Below are 4,543 nucleotides of genomic sequence, written 5' to 3' on the forward strand. Positions count from 1 at the left end.
GTGCCTATTTGCCATGGTTTCGACCCCTTTCAGAACACGCTTGCCGCCGCTAGACGCGTGAATAATGAGCAGCGAGCTAAAACTTACCGTAAACGTGCAAAATAATAAAACGTGCTAAACATACGTCGCGCTCGTGCGTTTTGTTTTGCACGCGGTGCAAAAAAATTAAAAAGGGAATGCAACACGAGGACTTCCCAGGAGGTCACCCATCCTAGTACTACTCTCGCCCAAGCACGCTTAACTTCGGAGTTCTGATGGGATCCGGTGCTTTAGTGCTGGTATGATCGCATCCGACATGTTACCCCCGTCTTCGTCCCTTATGCTTGCCCCTCCCAGCTCCACTACACACACGATTGCACATTCCTTTGGCCGCTCCCGCTCAACTACGGAGACGAGTTTTACCACGGTTCAACTGCACCAGTGGCTATTTGCCATGGTTTCGACCCCTTTCAGAACACGCTTGCCGCCGCTAGACGCGTGAATAATGAGCAGCGAGCTACCGTAAACGTGCAAAATAATAAAACGTGCTAAACATACGTCGCGCTCGTGCGTTTTGTTTTGCACGCGGTGCAAAAAAATTAAAAAGGGAATGCAACACGAGGACTTCCCAGGAGGTCACCCATCCTAGTACTACTCTCGCCCAAGCACGCTTAACTTCGGAGTTCTGATGGGATCCGGTGCTTTAGTGCTGGTATGATCGCATCCGACATGTTACCCCCGTCTTCGTCCCTTATGCTTGCCCCTCCCAGCTCCACTACACACACGATTGCACATTCCTTTGGCCGCTCCCGCTCAACTACGGAGACGAGTTTTACCACGGTTCAACTGCACCAGTGCCTATTTACCATGGTTTCGACCCCTTTCAGAACACGCTTGCCGCCGCTAGACGCGTGAATAATGAGCAGCGAGCTAAAACTTACCGTAAACGTGCAAAATAATAAAACGTACTAAACATACGTCGCGCTCGTGCGTTTTGTTTTGCACGCGGTGCAAAAAAATTAAAAAGGGAATGCAACACGAGGACTTCCCAGGAGGTCACCCATCCTAGTACTACTCTCGCCCAAGCACGCTTAACTTCGGAGTTTTGATGGGATCCGGTGCTTTAGTGCTGGTATGATCGCATCCGACATGTTACCCCCCGTCTTCGTCCCTTATGCTTGCCCCTCCCAGCTCCACTACACACACGATTGCACATTCCTTTGGCCGCTCCCGCTCAACTACGGAGACGAGTTTTACCACGGTTCAACTGCACCAGTGCCTATTTACCATGGTTTCGACCCCTTTCAGAACACGCTTGCCGCCGCTAGACGCGTGAATAATGAGCAGCGAGCTAAAACTTACCGTAAACGTGCAAAATAATAAAACGTGCTAAACATACGTCGCGCTCGTGCGTTTTGTTTTGCACGCGGTGCAAAAAAATTAAAAAGGGAATGCAACACGAGGACTTCCCAGGAGGTCACCCATCCTAGTACTACTCTCGCCCAAGCACGCTTAACTTCGGAGTTCTGATGGGATCCGGTGCTTTAGTGCTGGTATGAGCACATCCGACATGTTACCCCCGTCTTCGTCCCTTATGCTTGCCCCTCCCAGCTCCACTACACACACGATTGCACATTCCTTTGGCCGCTCCCGCTCAACTACGGAGACGAGTTTTACCACGGTTCAACTGCACCAGTGCCTATTTACCATCGTTTCGACCCCTTTCAGAACACGCTTGCCGCCGCTAGACGCGTGAATAATGAGCAGCGAGCTAAAACTTACCGTAAACGTGCAAAATAATAAAACGTGCTAAACATACGTCGCGCTCGTGCGTTTTGTTTTGCACGCGGTGCAAAAAAATTAAAAAGGGAATGCAACACGAGGACTTCCCAGGAGGTCACCCATCCTAGTACTACTCTCGCCCAAGCACGCTTAACTTCGGAGTTCTGATGGGATCTGGTGCTTTAGTGCTGGTATGATCGCATCCGACATGTTACCCCCGTCTTCGTCCCTTATGCTTGCCCCTCCCAGCTCCACTACACACACGATTGCACATTCCTTTGGCCGCTCCCGCTCAACTACGGAGACGAGTTTTACCACGGTTCAACTGCACCAGTGCTTATTTGCCATTGTTTCGACCCCTTTCAGAACACGCTTGCCGCCGCTAGACGCGTGAATAATGAGCAGCGAGCTAAAACTTACCGTAAACGTGCAAAATAATAAAACGTGCTAAACATACGTCGCGCTCGTGCGTTTTGTTTTGCACGCGTCGCAAAAAAATTAAAAAGGGAATGCAACACGAGGACTTCCCAGGAGGTCACCCATCCTAGTACTACTCTCGCCAAGCACGCTTAACTTCGGAGTTCTGATGGGATCCGGTGCTTTAGTGCTGGTATGATCGCATCCGACATGTTACCCCCGTCTTCGTCCCTTATGCTTGCCCCTCCCAGCTCCACTACACACACGATTGCACATTCCTTTGGCCGCTCCCGCTCAACTACGGAGACGAGTTTTACCACGGTTCAACTGCACCAGTGCCTATTTGCCATGGTTTCGACCCCTTTCAGAACACGCTTGCCGCCGCTAGACGCGTGAATAATGAGCAGCGAGCTAAAACTTACCGTAAACGTGCAAAATAATAAAACGTGCTAAACATACGTCGCGCTCGTGCGTTTTGTTTTGCACGCGGTGCAAAAAAATTAAAAAAGGAATGCAACAAGAGGACTTCCCAGGAGGTCACCCATCCTAGTACTACTCTCGCCCAAGCACGCTTAACTTCGGAGTTCTGATGGGATCCGGTGCTTTAGTGCTGGTATGATCACATCCGACATGTTACCCCCGTCTTCGTCCCTTATGCTTACCCCTCCCAGCTCCACTACACACACGATTGCACATTCCTTTGGCCGCTCCCGCTCAACTACGGAGACGAGTTTTACCACGGTTCAACTGCACCAGTGCCTATTTGCCATGGTTTCGACCCCTTTCAGAACACGCTTGCCGCCGCTAGACGCGTGAATAATGAGCAGCGAGCTAAAACTTACCGTAAACGTGCAAAATAATAAAACGTGCTAAACATACGTCGCGCTCGTGCGTTTTGTTTTGCACGCGGTGCAAAAAAATTAAAAAGGGAATGCAACACGAGGACTTCCCAGGAGGTCACCCATCCTAGTACTACTCTCGCCCAAGCACGCTTAACTTCGGAGCTCTGATGGGATCCGGTGCTTTAGTGCTGGTATGATCGCATCCGACATGTTACCCCCGTCTTCGTCCCTTATGCTTTCCCCTCCCAGCTCCACTACACACACGATTGCACATTCCTTTGGCCGCTCCCGCTCAACTACGGAGACGAGTTTTACCACGGTTCAACTGCACCAGTGCCTATTTGCCATGGTTTCGACCCCTTTCAAAACACGCTTGCCGCCGCTAGACGCGTGAATAATGAGCTGCGAGCTAAAACTTACCGTAAACGTGCAAAATAATAAAACGTGCTAAACATACGTCGCGCTCGTGCGTTTTGTTTTGCACGCGGTGCAAAAAAATTAAAAAGGGAATGCAACACGAGGACTTCCCAGGAGGTCACCCATCCTAGTACTACTCTCGCCCAAGCACGCTTAACTTCGGAGTTCTGATGGGATCCGGTGCTTTAGTGCTGGTATGATCGCATCGGACATGTTACCCCCGTCTTCGTCCCTTATGCTTGCCCCTCCCAGCTCCACTACACACACGATTGCACATTCCTTTGGCCGCTCCCGCTCAACTACGGAGACGAGTTTTACCACGGTTCAACTGCACCAGTGCCTATTTGCCATGGTTTCGACCCCTTTCAGAACACGCTTGCCGCCGCTAGACGCGTGAATAATGAGCAGCGAGCTAAAACTTACCGTAAACGTGCAAAATAATAAAACGTGCTAAACATACGTCGCGCTCGTGCGTTTTGTTTTGCACGCGGTGCAAAAAAATTAAAAAGGGAATGCAACACGAGGACTTCCCAGGAGGTCACCCATCCTAGTACTACTCTCGCCCAAGCACGCTTAGCTTCGGAGTTTTGATGGGATCCGGTGCTTTAGTGCTGGTATGATCGCATCCGACATGTTACCCCCGTCTTCGTCCCTTATGCTTGCCCCTCCCAGCTCCACTACACACACGATTGCACATTCCTTTGGCCGCTCCCGCTCAACTACGGAGACGAGTTTTACCACGGTTCAACTGCACCAGTGCCTATTTGCCATGGTTTCGACCCCTTTCAGAACACGCTTGCCGCCGCTAGACGCGTGAATAATGAGCAGCGAGCTAAAACTTACCGTAAACGTGCAAAATAATAAAACGTGCTAAACATACGTCGCGCTCGTGCGTTTTGTTTTGCACGCGGTGCAAAAAAATTAAAAAGGGAATGCAACACGAGGACTTCCCAGGAGGTCACCCATCCTAGTACTACTCTCGCCCAAGCAAGCTTAACTTCGGAGTTCTGATGGGATCCGGTGCTTTAGTGCTGGTATGATCGCATCCGACATGTTACCCCCGTCTTCGTCCCTTATGCTTGCCCCTCCCAGCTCCACTACACACA

The 4,543-nt window shown here is 50.6% G+C and overlaps 11 non-coding genes across 11 annotated transcripts; all 11 read right to left on the minus strand.

Moving 5' to 3' along the window:
• Positions 1–173: 173 nt before the first annotated feature.
• LOC123176563 (5S ribosomal RNA) lies at positions 174–292 on the minus strand. The gene has a single exon (XR_006488574.1). It is a non-coding gene; the product is annotated as a 5S ribosomal RNA (ribosomal RNA).
• Positions 293–586: 294 nt separating this feature from the next.
• Positions 587–705, minus strand: LOC123176570 (5S ribosomal RNA). The gene has a single exon (XR_006488581.1). It is a non-coding gene; the product is annotated as a 5S ribosomal RNA (ribosomal RNA).
• A 301-nt stretch (positions 706–1,006) lies between these two features.
• On the minus strand, positions 1,007–1,125 carry LOC123176566 (5S ribosomal RNA). The gene has a single exon (XR_006488577.1). It is a non-coding gene; the product is annotated as a 5S ribosomal RNA (ribosomal RNA).
• Positions 1,126–1,427: 302 nt separating this feature from the next.
• Positions 1,428–1,546, minus strand: LOC123176564 (5S ribosomal RNA). The gene has a single exon (XR_006488575.1). It is a non-coding gene; the product is annotated as a 5S ribosomal RNA (ribosomal RNA).
• Positions 1,547–1,847: 301 nt separating this feature from the next.
• On the minus strand, positions 1,848–1,966 carry LOC123176572 (5S ribosomal RNA). Its single transcript, XR_006488583.1, has one exon. It is a non-coding gene; the product is annotated as a 5S ribosomal RNA (ribosomal RNA).
• Positions 1,967–2,267: 301 nt separating this feature from the next.
• LOC123176569 (5S ribosomal RNA) lies at positions 2,268–2,385 on the minus strand. The gene has a single exon (XR_006488580.1). It is a non-coding gene; the product is annotated as a 5S ribosomal RNA (ribosomal RNA).
• A 301-nt stretch (positions 2,386–2,686) lies between these two features.
• On the minus strand, positions 2,687–2,805 carry LOC123176568 (5S ribosomal RNA). Its single transcript, XR_006488579.1, has one exon. It is a non-coding gene; the product is annotated as a 5S ribosomal RNA (ribosomal RNA).
• Positions 2,806–3,106: 301 nt separating this feature from the next.
• On the minus strand, positions 3,107–3,225 carry LOC123176571 (5S ribosomal RNA). Its single transcript, XR_006488582.1, has one exon. It is a non-coding gene; the product is annotated as a 5S ribosomal RNA (ribosomal RNA).
• A 301-nt stretch (positions 3,226–3,526) lies between these two features.
• LOC123176573 (5S ribosomal RNA) lies at positions 3,527–3,645 on the minus strand. Its single transcript, XR_006488584.1, has one exon. It is a non-coding gene; the product is annotated as a 5S ribosomal RNA (ribosomal RNA).
• Positions 3,646–3,946: 301 nt separating this feature from the next.
• Positions 3,947–4,065, minus strand: LOC123176567 (5S ribosomal RNA). Its single transcript, XR_006488578.1, has one exon. It is a non-coding gene; the product is annotated as a 5S ribosomal RNA (ribosomal RNA).
• A 301-nt stretch (positions 4,066–4,366) lies between these two features.
• LOC123176565 (5S ribosomal RNA) lies at positions 4,367–4,485 on the minus strand. Its single transcript, XR_006488576.1, has one exon. It is a non-coding gene; the product is annotated as a 5S ribosomal RNA (ribosomal RNA).
• Positions 4,486–4,543: the final 58 nt, after the last annotated feature.

This window comes from Triticum aestivum, unplaced genomic scaffold, assembly GCF_018294505.1.
Source record: "Triticum aestivum cultivar Chinese Spring unplaced genomic scaffold, IWGSC CS RefSeq v2.1 scaffold46231, whole genome shotgun sequence".
In the NCBI taxonomy this organism is placed as follows: Eukaryota; Viridiplantae; Streptophyta; class Magnoliopsida; order Poales; family Poaceae; genus Triticum; species Triticum aestivum.